Raw genomic sequence first — 21,313 nt, 5'->3', positions numbered from 1 at the left:
AGTCGGAGCAGTCAAAGAAAACATACAAGACGCGGAGCAGAGAATACATCAGCTGGAGGAGAGAGAAACGGACTTACACGAAATAATGAGACACCTCGAACAACAACAAAGAGCAACACTCGAACAGGTAGAACAACTGGAAATGAGATCCCGTCAGAATAACATAAGGATTTACAAAATTCAGGAAGGAGTGGAGGGAGATGACATGGTGGGATTCCTAAACAAACTATTCGCCGAAAAATTGCTTCTCACACCTGACGCATTCCATATCTCAAAGGCGCACCGGTCTTCCCCGAGAAACACTAGGCCTACACAGGAGAACCCTGGACCTCGGTCCATAGTAGTGCGCCTACAGGATGAGGATATGCGACAAAAGGTTTTACAAGCGGCCTGGTCTAAAAAAGAAATAATGCTAGAAGAAACCCAAATCTACTTTTCACAAGACTTTACGACCAAGACACAGAAAGAGAGAAACCGTTACAACCCACTGAGAAAACTTTTGAAGGGAAAAAACGTCAAGACGCTCTTGATAAACCCAGCCAAACTGAAAGTATTTCGAGATGGGGAATCTGTTACCTACGATACACCAGAAGAAGCAGAGGATCAATTACGGCGACAGGGAGTGATAAGCGGCACGGACCAGAGAATCTACTCGAGGCGAATGGATACCCAGCTACATACAAATTTACCGTTCCAGAGGGTAAGGACATCAAGGAGTAAGAGCGAAGGACAGCCGAGTTCTCGAGAGGGTCCCGGTGCGAATATGGAAGACTGATCATCTGAACCAGCAATATAGGCCTACTCCGACATCAGGCAAAAGGACGTGTCAAATAGACTACAGAACGTGCACAGAGGGCAAAGAGAGCGCAAAGGTGAGGGCTTCCCAAGACCTTGTGTTAAAGTCTCAAAACGAATAAGGAACATTGGACAGTGGAATACTGAGTGAGTAACAAGAGTCTTAATTTAAAATTTGAATGAACATTGAGACCTATAGTTTAAGTTAATATCGCCTGAACTGAAGGAAGGAGTTACGCGAGGCGCAAAGATCGAGGCCGTTGGCTGTACTACTTTGTTTTACTTCCCCCCCCCTCTCTTCTCACCCGTCTCCCCCCGACTGGAACTGAAAGCAATAGATAAACTGAGACACATTGCATATTGACTCTTGAATTCTATAGAGGGGACTAATAAGTGGCCAACATGACGACAGGGGAGGAGTTTGGACTCTTCCTCCTCGGTGTTTTTTTTTTTTTTTTTTTTTTTTTGCCCTACTTGGATCCTTGAAAGGACACTGTGCAGTGCACAAAATACGGACATGTAGAGTGAGGGAGCGCAATCCTCATATTATTCCTCTACTTTTTCCTCTCTATATAGATTCTTTTTTCTTTTTTTTCTTCTTCTTCTTTGTTTTTTCTCCCCCTTCATGCATATGTACAATGCCACAACTGGTAGGCTATATGAACTCAACAACCTGGAGTGGATCAGCGAAATTTAAGTCATCTATAGGCCCAGCTCAAAGGAGCTGTTTCCCTTTCCTTGTCCTTCTGGGTTGTTTTTCATTCTTTTTTTAAACCATTGATCCTTAATAGTCAGGTGTGTGTGTGTGTGTGTGTGTGTGTGTGTGTGTGTGTGTGTGTGTGTGTGTGTGTGTGTGTGTGTGTGTGTGTGTGTGTGTGTGCGCGTGTGTCTGATTCTCAATAGTAATTAGGCTATAGTAATTAGGCCTATAAAAAAATATATATATATCATTACCTTTTTGCCGCTTTATTATTATTTATTTATTTTTTCTTTACATTATATATCCAGAGCTATAGCACCAAACTTTGTCAACATCACATGTTAGCACCCTGACTTTATAATAGCCTAGATTTGATAACATGTCCTATAGAAGAAAACTAGCCCTGTGAAAAGGGAGCTCTGAATCTCTTCATTTTATTTCATTTGATTATGGCCCCCTCTCTTTTTTGTTTTGTTTGAATTATGTTATGTTTGTGTCCCTTGTTTTGGATTGCTCTCGGGGGTAGGGGTGGGGGGAGGGGTTTAATTTTAATTTCAACAACTACAGATTTGCACATTTGGCTCTCCCCCATCCTCCTCCATGACTGAGGTACCCTGAGCATGGTACCGTCCCACCGCACTGCTCCCCATGGGGCGCCACTGAGGGCTGCCCCCTTGCACGGGTGAGGCATAAAAAGCAATTTCGTTGTGTGCAGTGTGCAGTGTGCAGTGTTCACTTGTGTGCTGTGGAGTGCTGTCACAATGACAATGGGAGTTGGAGTTTCCCAATGGTAATTTGAGGGAAGAATAAATAAGAGTAGCCTATTTAAAAACGGGTTGAAATTGTACCTAAAAAGACAAATGGGAAATAGCCTTTCAATATCACACTGTTCACCGGGCTTACAGGGGCCTGTCCCACCCCTGAGTTTGGAGACTTGAACTCCACTTATCAGGGGTCGGGCATTAAGACCCTTTTCCTCTATATTTTAAAGAGGGACACCTTCGGTAACCATATGGAGGTTACATTAATTGGAAGTCCACTACTGGGGTTCGGGGAAAGGGTTTTGGGTAACGGGTACACATCTTGGTTGAAATCACTTTTTTTTATTTTTATTTATTTTATTTTTTTTCTCTTCTCTTCTTATTTTTCTTCCTTTCTTCTTGTCTTTTACTACTCCCTTTCATGCCTTTGTCAACCAAAAGGAAGAAAAATGGAAGAAAAAATAAAAAAAACCCAATACCATGATTAGAATACTCTCTTTGAACACTAACGGGTTAAATAATCCCATTAAACGGAAACGTGTATTACAACAGGTAAAAAATGAAAAAGCAGGAATTGCCTATCTCCAAGAAACCCATTTAAACAACACGGAACACGCTAAGCTGGAGAAATTAGCTAAAGCCCATGTTTTTTACTCCTCACACACCACAGCTAAGAGAGGAGTAGCAGTCCTCATTAAAAAGAACCTTGTATTTAATTTGGAAAAGTGTTTCAGAGATAAAGAAGGAAGATATGTAATAGTTATAGGGGAATTAGATCAGCAATGTATAACTTTGGTAAATGTTTATAACCCACCTGGTGCAGGAGACGAAATGTTACAAAATATACTTAAATTGGTAATGATGGAAGCAAAGGGTGTGCTGTTAATGGGCGGGGACTTCAATTTCATTATGAATAAAATAGATACTCAAAGTACAGGCAAACACAAGGCAGCAAAAGCCACAGCCTTATTGAAAAAAGCTGAAATAGAAATAGGATTACTGGATGTCTGGAGAACCCTGCATCCTCAAGAGAGAGGCTTTACCTTTTACTCAGACGCCCACAAAGTGTTTTCAAGACTAGATTACTATTTTATGTTTAAAGGAGACATTGCAAAAGTGTCTAGATGTGAAATATTACCAATCTGTACAACTGACCATGCCCCAGTAATAATAGAGCTACACTTAAATATAGAAAAAAATAAAACTTCTTGGAGAATGAACAACTCATTATTAGAAGATCAGGCTTTCAAAGAAAAAATGAATAACAATATCAAATCCTTTTTTGAAATTAACGATAATGGGGAGGTGAGTAACACTACTATATGGGAAGCAGCTAAAGCAACAATAAGAGGGGAAATCATAGCATACTCATCTTGGAAAAAGAAACAAAATGACAAAAATAGGAAAGAGTTAGAAACTAAGATCAAAGACCTGCAAAAAGAATATGAAAGGCTAAGAACAAAGGAATTAAGTAAACAACTAAATACAGTTAAAAAAGCATTAGAAGAAATAGATATTAAGGAGATAGAAAAAAAATTAACACTAAGTAAACAATTTCTTTTTGATAACAGCCCTAAAGCATTGAAAACATTGTCATTTAAATTAAAAAAAACAGCAAGAAAAAGCAACGATCGCTATGGTTAAAGACGTAAATGGCACCCTTCACAGGGGGAAATCAGGAATTGCGGCTTGCTTCAGGGAATTTTACCAACAATTATATACCCCAGAAAAACAAGTGAGTGATCTTGAAATCAGGAACTACCTAAAACATTTAGATCTCCCTCTAGTGACCCAGACACAAAACAACTATTTAGTACAACCAATAGTAGAGGAAGAGATAGTAAAGGCGATTAAGAAAAGCAAAACTGGTAAAAAGCCCAGGTACTGATGGATTTACCTATGAATTTTTCAAAGCATTCCAAAATGTATTAATACCAATCTTAAACAGGGTTTTCAATGACATTCTGGAGACTGGGCTGTGGCCAAAAACCTGGGGTACAACCATGATTTCAGTAATCCACAAAGAAGGGAAGGATCCAGCAAACTGCTCCTCATATAGACCAATATCATTATTAAATGTGGATCAAAAGTTATTTACAACAATTATGGCAAACAGACTTACAAACTTACTTCCTGACTTGATCAATCTTGATCAAACAGGATTTGTTAAAGATCGTCTACTAGGAGATAACATCAGAAGGACAATTAATATTATAGACTACACCCAAAGAACAAAAAATCAGATGCTAACACTAATGCTTGATGCCGAGAAGGCTTTCGACCGCTTACTATGGCCTTTCTTAATTGGTGTATGTGAAAAATTCGGTTTTCATCATAAGTTCTTAAACTTGCTAAACGGGATGTATAACAACTCGACCGCCAGAGTAAGAGTAAATGGAACACTTTCTGAACTTTTCACGATTAAAAGGGGCACAAAACAAGGCGACCCACTATCGCCACAGTTATTCGCCTTATGTATTGAACCTCTCGCAGAAAAAATAAGAAAAAATATGCAGATAAAAGGAGTGGTCATGGAGGACATGGAGCACAAAATAGCACTGTATGCCGATGATGTGATTTTATATATGACAGATGTATGCAACTCATTACCAACATTAATGCAGGAAATAGGAGAATATAGCTCCCTATCAGGATACAAACTGAATCTTAGCAAAACGGAAGCAATGGAGGTCGGTAGTAAACTAAGTTGCACATTTAAAAAACAATATGAGTTCAAGTGGGAGTTGACCAAGGTTAAGTACCTGGGAGTGAATATTCCTAACAATCTTGAAAATCTGTACGCCTGTAACTATGGGAAGCTAGAAAACACGATAAAAAATGACTTAAATAGATGGAAACTAATACCTTTTACATTATTAGAAAAAATTAGTATAATTAAAATGAATATCCTGTCACGTTTTCTGTTTCTGTTCCAAAATCTCCCACTCCTTGTACCAAACGCTTCCTTCAAACAGTGGGATAACCTACTAAGGAAATTTCTATGGAATGAAAAGAAACCAAGAGTAAAAATTAAAACTTTACAACAACGCAAGGAAACGGGGGGTCTTGCACTGCCAAATTTTGCTAACTACTTCAACGCAGCACAGATAAAACCTATTCTAATCATGAACAACAAAAAGTGGAACCCAAAATGGAAAATTATGGAAGCCGACCTGGTAGGGCAATGTAATGCGTGGTTCCCAAAAACTAAAACTAAATTGCATAACTTCACTGCAAAACATACAGCAAAAATATGGAAAAGACTAAGTAGAGCAGTAAAGACCGATGATAAAGACTGGATATGCCTGAGAGATATACAACAAGATCCAGAGTTTCTCCCAAATAAAGAGGATAGAGGCTACAATCTATGGGAAAGTAAAGGTCTTGTGCGATTCTATCAAATGTATGAAGAAAAAGGCTTTGATTCTTTTGAAAACATAGAAAGACGATATCAATTGCCTAGGAGCCACTTTTATAGATACTTGCAAGTAAGAAGTTATGTGAATAAAAATATAAAGATTGTAACCTTAGCCGAGATCCACCCCTTTGTAAGAGAAATATTAAAAGTAATTGAAATCGGAAATATAAAAAATGTAACTGGACAAATGTACAGGATACTCCAACAGAACGAAGGAAAAATAAATCATATAAAAGAGAAGTGGGAAGATGAATTGAAAACGGCAATTTCTGAAAAGGAGTGGGAACAAACCTTTAAAGATATTTATAACCATTCAAAATCCATATACTGGCAGGAATTTGCATGGAAAGTGAACATAAGGTACTTTAGAACACCATCAACAATAAAATACAAACAGTTTACTTCCAGTTGTTGGAGAAACTGTGGGAACAGTAATGCGGATCACACACACATTTTCTTTACATGCGACAGATTAAAACCCTACTGGGAAAAGGTAATGGGGTCAATTAAGAATTTTTTGAGAACAGATGTCCCAATTCAGCAGCATAACATAATGCTTGGTATACTGCCCGATATAAGTATTGAACATATACATTTCTTTTGGGTTCTTAGAATCACTGCTTTGAAACAAATAACAAGGCACTGGAAGATACCAGACGCACCTAATGTCAAAAAATGGGTAGCCTCAGTTCACGACATGTATGAAATGGAGAAAGTAACTTACAGTATTATTAAAAAGGAAAAGGTTTTCGAGAAAAGATGGGAACTTTACCTGTTAAAGAAACAAGAGGTATTTGGGAAAGATATATGAAAACATGGGGAACGGGGTGGTGAAGTGTGAGGGTGAAGAGTGAGAGTGAGAGTGAGAGTGAGAGTGAGAGCTGGAGCGTGAGAGTGAGAGTGAGAGTGGGGGTGTGGGTGTGTGTGTGTGTTTGTGGGTGGGTGGGGCGGGGGTTCTAGCGTAAAAGAGGTGACAAAGCCAATATAAGAATATGTATGAAATCCAAAGGCAAGGGATTTACTTTGTGTACTTTTTATTTATTTATTGAATCACTCTTCTTCTTTATCTATTTACTTGTTTATTTATTATTTAACTTCCTTTTAGGAACAGAAGTGTGGTAAAGAAGAAGTATTCCTTTGTTCTATTCCTTAGAGTGACGATGACTTAAAGTCGCTGTCATTGTTGTTGTTTATGTGATGATTCAAGTTTTCTTTTTGTCTAATCTACTTTTCTTTTCTTTTTTTTTTTTCTTTTTTTATTATTATATTTCTACACACAGGGTGTGATATAAAAAAATGGGAAAAAATGTGTGATATCTGTGAAATGTAACAACAGAAAATGCTAAATGAATACATTGTTTCACACAATAAAGTATTAAAAAAAAAAAAAAGCAAAGGGGGAGAAGATCCGTGAGTTGTTTACTTTCAGTGGAGGATGGGTGGTGATTGACTGTACTCTGAGTTAACGTATTGAAGGCCTGTTGCCTGTCCTCCTTTGCCTGTGCCTGTTTCAGACTGTGTGAAGATAAGTTGACTAAATATGAGTTTGAGATGAAGAATTCACACAAAAGCAAAGTCATGAGTTAAGATTGAAATTTAAGAGTTTATACGAGGCAACTGTTTTGAATGGACTAGTTTATTTTCTTGTTTTGATTTCAAGGTGTCAAAAGGGGGAGCACCCCTTGCCCATGCTGAGAGATAGCCTTTTCACACCTTTAGTGGCAGACTGACCTGTTGATTTTCTTTTGTTCATTTCAAGGCAACCATTTCAAATTGGAACTTTCTCTGTGTTGTATTTATGTGTCTTTGAAGTTGATGGAAAGGGGGAGACAGTCCCCACGCTGACACATTTTGCCATTTCATTTTATTTTATTCTTGTTTTGATTCTTCCATGTTCTATGAGATCTTCCTGGGTGACACAGATGCTTGTTGTGAACATTGATGTGTGCGGAATAAGATACTTGAGTGTATGATGCTATCTCTCTTCCCGGTAACGTGCCATTGACCTGGTCCACTGCATTGGCCTCGAAGGGCACATTGAATGAAGAAGATGGAGCCAGATGACGAAGAAGAAGAGTACTACAGTTTTTCTTTTTTACACTCGTCTGCACACACAACGCGTTTCACATTGCTTTACATGAAGAACTGAATGACATGCGTCACATGAGTCAACTCGTTTGTAATCCTGTCATGACAAAATTCTTACAGTCCATTTCAATTGTCTTCATATCGTGCTGCTTATGATAACTTTTTGATGGAACCAATCTCCAGAGTGCTATTTCCCTATATATTTCCAGAGTGCAATTTCTAGAGTTGTATGTGGATTAATGATTTGATATGTTTAGGTGAAGTATTTTAACTTCAAAAGGGGGACTGAAAGAATCTGAATAGTTCCCCCCAATGACACATAACATTTCAATGTCCATGTATTGTTTGATACGTGTTTGAATAACACTTTTAGACTGTACGATGCCAAATAAAAGTTCCCTTTGTTTATGGCATCAGGATGTACTGAACTTCCCTTCCCCCAAACTGCTGATTTGAAATTACCTATCCATTGCTATTGGCTAAAACTATCACTGTATGTGACATCATCCAATGTGACCTCATTTCCTGTGTAGGTGTTTTTAAGTTCAGCCACTGGCATTGTTCTGCCCTTCTTACCTTCTTACCTTCTCTTCTTTGTCTGTACCTGTACCGTTAACACCTCATTGGAGAGAGGGGGTGGGGAGGCCTGTGGACAGGCCTTCGGGGCCTATTGGCCTCCCCTCTCCCTCTCTCAAGCCAATAAACCCTGCATTTCTGAATTCCAACTATTGCACTGGAACTGGTCTTAAATATTAATTAGTAGTAATACCTACATACTATCACTATTCACTTGCTGAAAATGCTTAACTACATCATAACAACATTGCCATGACATCACAGAGAGCCATAGTGCTGCGCTAAGGTTAATCAACACCTGGCTGGGAATGATATCTTGGAAAAATTCCAATCAGGCTTTAGAGCCAATCATAGCACTGAAACAGCACTAACCAAAATAATAAGTGACCTTAGACTCAGCACTGCTGCTAACAAAGTTTCAGCACTTATCCTCCTCGACCTCAGTGCAGCCTTTGACACGATAGACCACAACATACTAATTGACCGCCTTGAATCTTGGGTAGGACTGGCCGGCCACGTCTTAGAATGGTTCAAAACATATATTACAGGAAGGCAGTTTTTTGTCACCATTGGAGAATACGTCTCCAACAAGTATGATGTGCCTTTTGGAGTTGCTCAGGGTAGTTGCTTGGGCCCTCTCCTCTTCTCTCTCTATATGTTGCCCCTGGGCTCCATCATCAGAGAGTACAATGTTGATTTTCATAGCTATGCCGACGACTCAATTATACCGTATATCTCTGTTAAGCCTTGACTAAATGCATGTCTGCCATCACAGATTGGATGAACAGTAACTGTCATGTTTTCGTTATGAATGTCCCCCACGCACACCGTAGTTTAATCAGGGTATGATGGGTAACCCGGATGTATTGTTTGATATGCTGAGAAGTAAAGTAAAAAGCACACGTTCGAGCATACTCCTGTCTCCTGAGCCTTATTACTTTTAAAAGTTATGTAGGATATAACAAGTGGCGACGAGGATATAACTAATCTACGCGGCAAGTTATATGACAACCACCGGGTTTTCCATTACGAGGGGAGGACGCTAGATTATGTTGTCTAATTCGTCTTCTGAGGAGGAAATATTCCACGCTCCGGAGCCGAGTGAGCAGCTCACGGAGCCAAGTGCCACTGCCAGTGCTAACGCGAGCAGCACACCTGAAGTAAGGGAAGAACCAACACCAAGGATGGCGGCCGTCATCGGTAATATTGGCCCTTTTGATGATAATGTTGAACAATGGAGCTCATACTCCGAACATTTTGACTTCTTTGTCCAAGCTAACGGCATTGCTAATCAGAAAATAGTGCCCACATTCCTAGCGGTGATGGGACCAAAAACGTTCAACCTATTACGTGACTTGCTTCAACCCACGAAGCCTGGGGAAAAGACATACCCTGAAATAGTAAAAGTTCTGTCAGACCATTTTTCGCCAAAGCCATTATTAATCGCTGAGAGGTTCAGGTTTCATAAACGTGATCAAGAAGAAGGAGAGTCCGTGTCTTTGTTTGTGGCGGCACTGAGAAAATTGGCGGAACATTGCGAGTTCTGTAACGTTCTGAACGACACGTTGAGAGACAGGCTAGTGTGCGGCCTCAAAGATGAAGCAGCACAAAAGAGGTTGCTCACCACCAAGAATTTAACATTGGATAAAGCCATCAGCATTAGTCTCTCTATGGAAATAGCATCAAAAGAAGCTCAGCAGCTACATGCCACCACCAAAGTGCATGCAATGAGCAGCTCAGACAGAGCGAGCGGGCAGGGACCATGTTACCGTTGCGGCAGAATGGGCCACCTAGCAACAGCCTGCCGATGTAAGGATATGGATTGCCGCCATTGCGGAAAACGGGGGCACATCGAACGGGCATGCCAAAGCAAAAGAAATGCTGGCAAAATGACCAAAAATGAGAATAATGAAAAAATGTTCGAAACCAGGCAGGACTACAGGAAAGAAAAGAAAAAAAGGCCAGTTCACACAGTAAAACAAGATGAACGGTCCAGTGAGTCTGATGAGTCGGAGGTGGGCGTACACACTCTGAAAATAAATAAAGTGGATGCAGATGATGAGGGATACTGGGCAAAACCCCTGCTAGAAGGACACCCTGTGAAAATGCAGATTGACACTGGATCCAAAGCGTCCATTATCTCTGAGAAGGTGTATAGGAGCCATCTAAGACACTTGGCTTTAAGGCCCTCAGACACCAAATTCAGAACATACCTAGGTGAACCAGTGCCCATGGCTGGTATGATTGATGTCACTGTGCAAAGCGACAACCAAGTGGGGACACTTCCCCTCTATGTGGCTAAAGGAAACTGTCCCTCCATCTTAGGCCGGGTCTGGTTAGAGAACCTGAAACTAAATTGGCAGACCGTGAAAATGCTGTCCCCAAGCTCCAGTGAGCTAACAGCTGTTTTACAGAGGCATCAAGACGTTTTCAAAAGTGAGCTAGGCCTCATGAAAGACATCACTGTCAAGCTTAGTCTCAAATCAGATGCAAGGCCAAAATTTCTCAAAGCAAGATCTGTGCCGTATGCAATACGTTCAAAGGTGGATGCTGAACTGGACTCATCACCAGTGGCGTACTGGAGCCAGTTGCCATCAGCGAGTGGGCTACGCCTATTGTCCCTGTGGCAAAAAGGAATGGAGACATCCGTATCTGCGGGGATTTCAAGGTGACGCTGAACCTGGGGCTCGCTCCTGAACAGTATCCTCTCCCACACATTGATGATCTCTTTGCTGGACTGAGTCATGGACAGAAGTTTAGCAAAATAGATCTAAATCAGGCCTACTTACAGATGATTGTCGAAGAAGAGTCCCGTGAATTTCTCACTATAACAACACAAAAAGGCCTGTTCAGATACTGTCGGCTTCCCTTCGGCATCACATCAGCCCCTGCCCATTTTCAGCGCGCGATGGACCAGATCCTCCGCGGTCTCCCTGGCGTACAATGCTACCTCGACGACATCCTTTGTACTGGAGCCACTGATGAGGAACACTTGCGCAACCTCGATGCAGTCCTTCAGTGGCTACAGGACTACGGCCTTAGAGTGCGTAAGGACAAATGCGAATTTTTCAAGCCCTCAGTCGAATATCTGGGGCACGTTATCGATGCTAGGGGATTGCACACTGCCCCATCCAAGAGCCGTGCCATTGCGGACGCACCACCACCCCAAAGTGTGGCTCAGCTACGGTCCTTCGTTGGGTTACTAAACTACTACGGCCGGTTTATACCCAACTTAGCAACCATACTGAAGCCCTTGCACAGCCTTCTCTGTAAAGGAAAACCCTGGCACTGGAGTGACGCATGCCAGAAGGCCTTTCAGCAAGCTAAAGATACATTGTTGAAGTCGGGGGCACTCACGCACTTTGACCCCTCCCTGCCCATACAACTCACTTGTGACGCTTCTCCCTATGGAGTGGGAGCGGTCATTTCTCACATATTGCCTAATGGGGAAGAGAAGCCTATTGCCTTCGCGTCATGAACCTTGAACAAAGCAGAGTCTAATTATGCGCAGATAGAGAGAGAAGCACTAAGCATTGTCTTTGGAGTCCGGCGTTTTCACCAATATCTGTATGGGCGGAGGTTCACTCTCCTTACTGATCACAGGCCCCTCACGACAATCCTGGGGCCCCATTCAGGCATACCATCATTGGCAGCGAGCCGAATGCAACGTTGGGCCTTGCTGTTATCGGGCCATTCATATGAGATCAAATATCGCAAAGCAGACCGACACCAAAATGTGGATGGATTATCCAGACTCCCACTACCTGTTACCAAACCGGAAACCAACAGTGAAGAGGTCTTCTACTTCAGCCAGGTTGAGGGTGCGCCTGTCACAGCTGCACAGGTGAAACGGGCAACGCGCACTGATCCTGTGCTGGCGGGGGTCATGGATATGGTGGCGAAAGGCCATTACATCAGGGATGTTCCAGGTTTCCAGCCTTACCTGTCAAGGAGAATGGAACTGTCAATACAGTCGGGATGTTTGCTGTGGGGAAGGAGGGTGGTCATTCCACCAACACTACGCAAGACAGTTCTGCAACAGTTACATGCAGGCCATAGTGGGATTGTGCGCATGAAAGAATTGGCAAGGAGTTTCTTTTGGTGGCCAGGAGTGGACCGAGAGATAGAGAATGCAGCGAAAGGCTGCCAAACATGCAAGAGGGACAGGAACACTCCCCAGTTAGCGCCCCTGCACCCCTGGGAGTTCCCAGAAGAACCATGGCAGCGGGTACATGTCGATTTCGCGGGACCAGAGGAAGGGAAAATGCTACTGGTTGCTGTGGATGCCCATAGCAAATGGCCTGAAGTGGCAGTCATGAAATCCACCACAGCAGTCAAAACCATTGAAAAGATTGGGGAAATGTTCAGCCGTTTCGGATGCCCCATGCAGTTGGTCTCTGACAATGGGCCCCAGCTGGTGTCAGAGTTAATGTCTGCTTTCTTGCAAGTGAATGGTGTGCAGCACATCAAATCGGCACCTTTCCATCCGGCTACTAATGGCTTAGCCGAAAGGTTTGTCCAAACCCTGAAACATGCACTGAAGACCTCTGAGGGGCAGGGGTCATTTCATCAGAGGCTGCATCGTTTTCTGTTCAACTACAGAAATACTCCCCATGCTACCACGAAGGTCTCTCCGGCGTCCCTGATGTTCAAGAAGGACCTGCGAACTCACTTTGACCTGCTAAAGCCTGCTGCTGTGAAAGACACCGTTCAGAAACAACAAAAGAAACAGATACAGCAACGCAAACAGACCAAGGAGAGGGAGTTTTCCTCTGGTGACCACGTGCTGGCCAGAAACTACAGTGCGGGTCCACGATGGGTGCCAGCGACCATCGTGGCGCAGACTGGCCCTGTCTCGTACACTCTTCAGACTGCTGATGGTCGCATGTGGAGGAGGCATGTCGATCAACTTCTACAGAGTGAAGCGCCAGCATCCACACCGCCTCCCATGGTTGACGGTGGGGAGGTCCAGGAAGACGATGGTGCGGACACCGTGGCAGCTCCTGGGGGTACCCTGGTTTCGGAGGAAGCTGCACCTGATCCTCTGCCAGAGGCGCAGATGGGGTTGCCACCCCCACACCCGACACCACTGGCTGTGTCCCCCAGTGACAGTGTACCGGGGCCTTTCCGTGAGCGGGGGTATCCAGCGGCCCGCCATAGTTTAAATTTGGCCGCCATAGTTTCCAAAAATGTAAAAAAAAAAAAAAAAAAATGCTTGAAAGACAGAGGGATCAAAAGCCTAGTCAAGTTGTTGTAGTTAACTTGGGTTTGGGAGCAATAAAAAAACATTCAGAGAAGGGACAGTTGTGATGAGTTTACTAACACTCCCCAGGCTTTGCTTTACAGTTGTAATGAGTTAGGTGACAGGCCTTCATTGACACGGCAGAGGAGACATCGGGCTGTATATAGAAATGAATGTGAATATAGACATAAATGTGTAATATGTTGTTCAGCCATTTTAATGGGAGGAATTTTGAAAAACTGGCCAGCATCCCTCATGTAGAATGTGTACGCCTGTGTGTGTGGGGAAAAGGCATAGCCTACCCTCTTAGACCCTTTTTGTCTATGCGTTAAGAATTTCACAGTACTCTTAAATTCTTATCTCGGCTCATATTTTGTTTTATTATTTTTTTCATTACATAGACCCCTGCATGAGGGACGAATGAAACTGTTGTAAACAGACCCCCCCCCCCCCCCCCCCCCCCCCCCCCCCCCCCCCCCCCCCCCCGGAAAAAAAAAATCCCGGCTGCCCCCATAGTTTCCAAAATTTCTGTGGGAAACACTGATGCACATTAAAGATAAGGTTACTAGCCTAGGTGTGGTCATAGACTCGGATTTGAGCTTTGAGCCTCACATCAACAAGATAACAAAATCTGCTTTTTTCAATCTTAGAAATGTCAACAAAGTACTCGGCTTGGCCCTCCGACAAGACGCTGAAAAACGTATTCACGTTTTTGTCACCAGTAGGCTACACAACTGTAATGCTCTCTTCTCTGGCCAGCCAAAAAAGTTAATTGACAAATTGCAACTCATTCAAAATTCTGCGGCGAGAATCCTAACAAGAGATCCTTCCCATGAGATGGAACGCCCTCCCCATCGAGATCAGATCAGCCAGCTCCGTCGACTCCTTCAAGAAGCAGCTGAAGACCCACCTTTTCATCCTTGCCAACTCCTAGCTGCGAAGGCCTTACTGTTCAGAACCAGCCCTGGCAGGGGGCTCCCCTAGGTGGCCGCTGGTCTCTGCCTGAGGTTTCTTCCTGGCTACAGGGTTTTTTTTCCTCAGACCTCATTCAGCTTTTTCCTCCTACAAACTATGAATTAAGCGAAAGGGAGTTTTTCCTCACCCCTGATGCCACCAGGGGCCACATCTGAGCGCCCAAATTCAGCGGGACTATCTATGACTTACGCTAGACCCAGCCACTATGGACCTTACGTCTCTAAGAATCCTGGTCCTAACCTACGTTAACCTATGTCTTTACAATCTCTATCTATCTCTTCTACCTCTGCCTTCCTGTTATTTCTGCCTCTCCTCTCTACTTCTCCTTTTAAATCCAATTCTAACAATGATGTTTTTTGTTAGAGTTGGAATTAGAGTTTGTTTCCCATTTGTTAAGCTCTTTGAGTTACATGCCTTGTATGATACAGTGCTATACAAATACAATGATCAATTATCAAATCAACAGTTTTCATGCTTACAAAAGGGCTAGTGTCCTATTATATTTCTAAAGTAAATGGATGAAAACACTTACCTCTCAGTAAAAAGAACTGTTTGGACATTTTCTCATTTCTTGGACAAGTGTTTCTTCTCTGTATGTGAACTGGAACTCATGTACTCATGTACTCATGTACTCAGTGAAATATAGATACCATCTTCTTCCTGTTTCACACCTCAGGGTTGTGCCACAGTCACAGCTTCACTAACTACGTATAAAGCCCCATTGGACCGCCTCTATAGGATGCAGTTCCGCCAGAATTCCACTGGGGGCAATCGACGGCCTGGAAAATTAGCTGGGCCCTATGGAACCAGACTGCTAAACATAAAAAAGGTCAATTTCACCCAAGTCTTTTTGGGAGTGCCCAGATTTCAATGTAGTTTTTGAGAGTTCAACATCGGTTTTAGATCAAAAGTTTAAAAATGAATGAATACTCATGTCCCTATGATTTTTATAGGAAGAGTTTTTTGCAGCCATCCACACTGCACAAGAATTCTGCTCTGTGAATGACACCATAGAAACTTAAAATCACGTATACACAATATAGGCCTATCTTGAGATAAGGGGACTGAGGGGTATAGCTCCATTAGCCTGGCGACACCATCCTATGTACTCCACCCAGCCTGGCGACGCCATCCTATGTACTCCACCCAAAGATTTTGGCTCCGCCAACAGTCACTTTCGCCCAGGCTATAGCTCCATAGGACTCCATTAATTCTGGGCCCCAAACATTGAGCCCTCCACATGGAAAGAGAGTGGAACTGCAAACAAAACCGCCTTGTTTGGAAACCGGAAATGCACCGAGAAACTAGCCTGATAAACCAGACTAAATGTGGATGTCTAATTTAGTCTGGCCTCGATGCATAATACATCCGAAGATTGTTGATGAGAACAACCTTCCCTCAAAACCCTGCCCGCTTTGATTCAAAACACATCTTTGTGTTGTAATTGGTTTGCCAGATTCATGGCATTCTGGCTTCATTGAATCATTATGCGAGGCCAGACCCACCCGTAGACAAAACATTTTGCCGTCCAGCGGGTGGCGCTGGTTCACCAGGCTACTGAGAAACCAAATGAGTGACCAATCTGTGGCACTACTCGGAGTCTCAAGATGGGTTACTCTCCCACAGACTTCAGAGCCTCACTAAGTGGTTTGTTCAACTTTAAACAGGTTGTTTCCAAAATAGTTTCAGCGCTTCCGTGTTGCTAGGTGTCCTTGTCACTTTAATTGGCTAAAATCACATTCAGGTTTTTTTTAGATGTATAGAGCCTCTTTTTTTTCTTCTTTACTAACTCCTCTACTGACAAGCAAATTGACATGTTCAGATTAGTGTATCTTACAACTATACATAACTAGAAATTGAATCTTATTGTAGGGCCTTGACAGTGTTGGGGGTAGTGCATTACAAAGTTAAGTGCATGCGAAGCACATTCAGTTGTTTCACAAATACCACACAGGATGTTGACTCATGTTGTTTCACACATACCAGGGGAGGCACTAAAGCAGCACATGTATAATTAGGTACAGTGTTTTTTTCCCCCTCAAGCAGTATGAAGTCGTAACATGCATATTAATTTGATTAAATAAAGTGTTAGTATTGTGTATTGTAAGTGTAGGTGTCCAAAATACATTCTGATGACATTAAGTACACATTAAGTATACATTTGAAGGCATAAAAATTAAATGAATTAAGTTATTAAAAATCAAATAGACGGCATAAAAAGAATTCATACATATAAAGATACATTTCTGATAATGCTGCATTTCTGTGGTCTCAGGCTAAGTCACACCACAGCATTTTGACTTCCTCTGTATAGAATGAGGTCACCGGCACACACCCAGTGTACACTCTCTACTATCTTAAATCAACAGTAAGTTGTTTTCAAGCTACTAATGGTAAATGGACTGCATTTATATAGCAAATGTCCACTCCTTCGAGCACTCAAAGCGCTTTACAATGTATGCCTCACATTCACCCATTCACACTCACATTCACACACACCGGCGGCAGAAGCTGCCACGCAGGCTACCACCCTGCCAGCGGGGCTCGAACCTGCAACCTTCTGGTAGAAGAACGGTTCCTCTACCACAGACGTGGGCAAACTCAGGGTCACATGCGGCCTGCTCAGCCATTTCATGTGGCCCTCAGAGTCTTTCCAAGAAAAACAATGCAGATTGATAGGGTCACTCATTCTTAAATGGGCTACCTAAAATAAGGGTCTTGAAAACCTAAGTTTACTAAATTCTACATCTAGACACAATTAGTAGGAATGGCATAACTGACAATGGTGTCTCTACAGTAAGTGACCCTTTGAAAGGTGGTGGTCCATACTGCATAATAGCTGCAATAGTGGGTAAGAAGCCAGGGCATCAGGGGTGCGTTCCTCGAAACCATAGTCGCTACATACATTAGCTACTTTGTTGTTCGCAATGCAATATCTAATTAGCAAATACAGAAGTTGCAAACTGGCTAACAACTACGCTTTCGAGAAACGCACCCCAGACTTGTAGCCCAAAGGTTGCTGGATTGACCTAGCCTGATTTAGATATTGATCTGACCAAGAAGATTACAAATAACGTTTCCCAAACTGCCTGGTTAGCCAGCCTCCCTCGGTTTGCCACTGGTCAAGGCCAGAAAAGGTTGTGCTGAAGTTTAAACCAAACATTTCTTCGTCCCAATAGAACATCTCTGCTTAAACCAGTTTTGTCATCTTGTCAACTACCATGCTTGACTAGCCAGATGATGCCCTTTTTTGGTAAAATTCACTTGTTTACCACCACACACACTTAACACCATCTAAAGCAAATGTGTCTATCTTGGTCTCATCAGACCACACAACATGGTTCCAGTGATCCATATCCTTGGTCTGTTCATCTCTCTTGAGACCAAGATAAACAAATTTGCTTTAGATGGCGTCAAGCATGTGTGGTGGTAAACAAGTGAGTTTTACACAAAAAGCGCATCATCTGGCTCGTCGAGCATGGTTGTGGGACTGACATGGTTTGGCGATGTATAGATGCAGTCAACATTGGAAATCTGAATTACACCCAAAGAAGCATGCATGTCAACATGGACTTTGACTACAGAAGCAGATCATGATACTCTCCATAGGATTTCATTCAAAACTCACACCCATCTATTTTAGCCAGGTGCAGACTCAAAATGTACAATTTCAATGTACTGAAAGGTTGAAACACACACCGATGACCTCCCTTTTATTAATAACATTTATTAATCCCTTTTCATTTCGAAATGAAAAAATGAATGTAGTTGCTGCCAAAGGTGGTTCTACAAAGTATTAAGCAAAGGCTGTGAATACTTTTGTAAAAATGATTTCTTTGTTTTTTATTTTTATAAATTTTCAAAACTGTCAAGACGACTTGTTTTTCACATGGTCATAATGGAATAATTTGTGTAGGATTTTGACAACAGAGATTCATTTGTAGCATTTGCAATACGGCTGTAAGATAATAAAATGTGAAAAAAGTGAAGCGCTGTGAATACTTTCCGGATTGACTGTATATCACTTACTGTAGGATATATGAAACTATAGGCATACTATGCCTACTACTATTTCAAAAGCGTTCACATCTTGTGAGCAAGTGTTCTCCTGATGTTGAGTGCAGTCAACAGGATGAAACCATGGCACTGCTAGATGTCTACAACAAGCGAAAGGACAAGATGACATGTCATGAAAATCTCATTTAAATTTATTAGGCACCACAAGACAGAAATATTCTGACTCAGTAACTCAGCATGGCAGCCACCGGAAGTGGCAGCAGATAAACTAGTGTAATTATATAAAGTCACCACAAGAGGGAGACATTGTCCATGTACACTCCTGTCCTCAGCTATGTCTGTATGCAGCTGTAAAGAAAGAAGAGCTCCGGCTACACACACACAGTCATGCACACACTCTTGTGGAATATTGTCTTTAATGATCATTGGTGGAATATGCAGTGCTCAAAGCCCAAAGACACCTGCACTTCAAACACATAAAGAATCAATCGAAAAGAACACCATATTTGAATATCTAAATGATTACAAAATAGAGACCATCTCTCTCTCTTTCTGTGTGTGTGTGTGTGTGTGTGTGTGTGTGTGTGTGTGTGTGTGTGTGTGTGTGTGTGTGTGTGTGTGTGTGTGTGTGTGTGTGTGTGTGTGTGTGTGTGTGTGTGTGTGTGTGTGTCAGATCAGGCAGTTCTGTTACATGACGCAGCAGGGGACTGTAACAGGTCCCAAATCCACTTCAGGTACTCCGTTTCTAACTCCTGCACCAAATTTAACACCAGCTCGCACCGCAAGCGGTCCAGCTCTGGCTTCTCCTAAATGTGCCCCAGCGCTGGCACCAGTATACTTCCAGGAGACTCCAGTCTCGGCGTCTGCCCCAGCAAGTACAACATGGGCCTGCAGAGGGGTGTTCTCAACGCCTGCTGCAGCTTTGGCTACATTGGCCTCAGCCCCTGAAAGAATGAATTAGTATTGTGTTATTTATTTAAAAAAGGTAACAACTTGCCCTTTCATACATGAAAAAGGGGATCTTCCCCATGTCCACCATTTTGAATTTCCATTTTTTTTTGTCACAAAACTTACTGTACTTTATTCATACTAGTAAATTAAGTAGGCCTACTAGTTCATACTTGTAAATATTAGTTTATTATTTAGTGTATATTCGTAAAAAGATGTTTCAAGAAGGAGGCCGCACCTTGTATAGCAGTGTTTTTTATTGCACAGACGCGTTTCGGCGTGTGCCTATGCAAGGTGCGGCCTCCTTCTTGAGACATTGCATTTGAAATTTCGGACAGCACACTCAAAGGTTTAAATAATTAAGAGTGACGCCTGCTCCAAGAAGAAAATTGATATATTCGTAAAAAGATTACATTTGGGAATAGGCAGCACAGTTTCAATGAGCAGCACAGATGCAGTACCTACTCTAGTCACCATCCTACACAGTGCTCCTTCAAAGGTTGAGTAGGCACTATGTAATATTTGTAGTTGTTTATTTCCAGAATCTATGCTGCTATATATATATATATATATATATATATATATATATATATATATATATATATATATAAAAGACTATCAATTCAATAAAAAATCTTATCCATATTAGTCCAGTAAATATTGTGAAAATATGACATTTGAGAAGGGGTAGCATAGTTGAAATGCCTGCTCTCGCTACAATCCCATACTCTACCTTTACTGTAAGTAATAGATCATAATTTTGGTTTAAGTTATGACAGAGATTCTGCACAAAGGGGTTAAACAGAGCTCTTGGTAACACATTATGACGTGACTATTGACTATTATTCTGGTAACAGCAATTTATAACAGGAGCCTTGACTCAACAGATTAAAGCATACATCATAGCCTACCAGCACGTGCGTTCGGATTCTTCCAATTCCAATCGGCTTCTGCATGTGACGATGCCTTATAGACTGAAGCTGTTGCCTTAGCGTCCACCAGGCCCTCAAGCACTTTAGCATGAGCACAGGCCTCAGCCCAAGAGGCAGCAGCCTCGGCTGAAGCACGTGCGCCTGATTTAGACGCTGAAGCTTTGGTGTTGTTTAATCCTGCACCAGCTCCAGCATTCAGAATCTCCTTGTCCAATATGGGTACCTTGCCCAAAGACACATTTTTGAATTTTTTGTCACTGACTGCAGTGATTGGAGCTTTTCGACTGTAGTCGTATTTCACTCTCTTTTTTGCATCTTCATCTCCCATTTGCCACTCTCCATTTATCTTGTCATAAACATGTGTGTCATTATTGAATTGCCCATATACACAGGCTGTAGATTCTTTAGAAAGCTCTAGATTGGCCATGGCAGCAGGTGGGTGTGAGAATAAATCTGTGTGCAAAGAAAGGAGACTGAGATACTTGTGGGACTCTTTCATCATGAACACAGTTCTCTTTGAAAGGAAATGTATGTTCACACACACACACACACACACACACACACACACACACACACACACACACACACACACACACACACACACACACACGCACACACACACACACACACACACAGTAAAGAAATGCTACTGACAATGTTACAAACCAGAGTTACTATGGCACATACTATGTTACTATTGTTTCCCATTTGATCCCAAATGACACACACACACGGACACACACACACACACACACACACACACACACACCACCTGTATTAATACAGCCCGCGCTAAGCTCATAGAAAGGGGGTTCTTTGAGAAATCCCAGAAATACATATTATGGCATACAGACTAGCCTA

The 21,313-nt window shown here is 42.2% G+C and overlaps 1 pseudogene; it reads left to right on the top strand.

Annotated features, from left to right (window-relative positions):
• Positions 1-9,387: 9,387 nt before the first annotated feature.
• LOC134442228 (uncharacterized protein K02A2.6-like) lies at positions 9,388-15,557 on the top strand (annotated as a pseudogene).
• Positions 15,558-21,313: the final 5,756 nt, after the last annotated feature.

The sequence above is a fragment of the Engraulis encrasicolus genome, unplaced genomic scaffold (genome assembly GCF_034702125.1).
Source record: "Engraulis encrasicolus isolate BLACKSEA-1 unplaced genomic scaffold, IST_EnEncr_1.0 scaffold_129_np1212, whole genome shotgun sequence".
NCBI classification, from domain to species: Eukaryota; Metazoa; Chordata; class Actinopteri; order Clupeiformes; family Engraulidae; genus Engraulis; species Engraulis encrasicolus.
This window is presented reverse-complemented; position numbering and strand designations above follow the sequence as displayed.